Source organism: Morone saxatilis, unplaced genomic scaffold (genome assembly GCF_004916995.1).
Source record: "Morone saxatilis isolate NCDOM2014 unplaced genomic scaffold, NCSU_SB_2.0 Contig9, whole genome shotgun sequence".
In the NCBI taxonomy this organism is placed as follows: Eukaryota; Metazoa; Chordata; class Actinopteri; family Moronidae; genus Morone; species Morone saxatilis.
Window position 1 is genome coordinate 21811268 of NW_023340268.1, and position 300 is coordinate 21811567.

A 300-nucleotide genomic window follows, 5' to 3' on the forward strand; every position below is an offset into this window, starting at 1 on the left:
TGTGTGTGTGTGTGTTACCATGTGATTCACACACGCAGAGAAGACTTTTGTAAGGACAACAACAATTCAAGTCTTATGAGCACATTAGCTTGGTCATGTGACCAGCTTTAGCACGGCGCAGACAGAGCCGCGAGCCAATCAAGAAGCTGCAGCGGAGCACAAGCTGGACGAGGAAATGACAAGGCAGAAACGCTAGCCATAGACTTCCTGCAGGCCTACTTTAAATCCATGACTTTGTTAAACTCTCGCTGCAGATTCTACAGTCCACTTGTAGAGGCCTACAGTGTATGAGAAGTAACT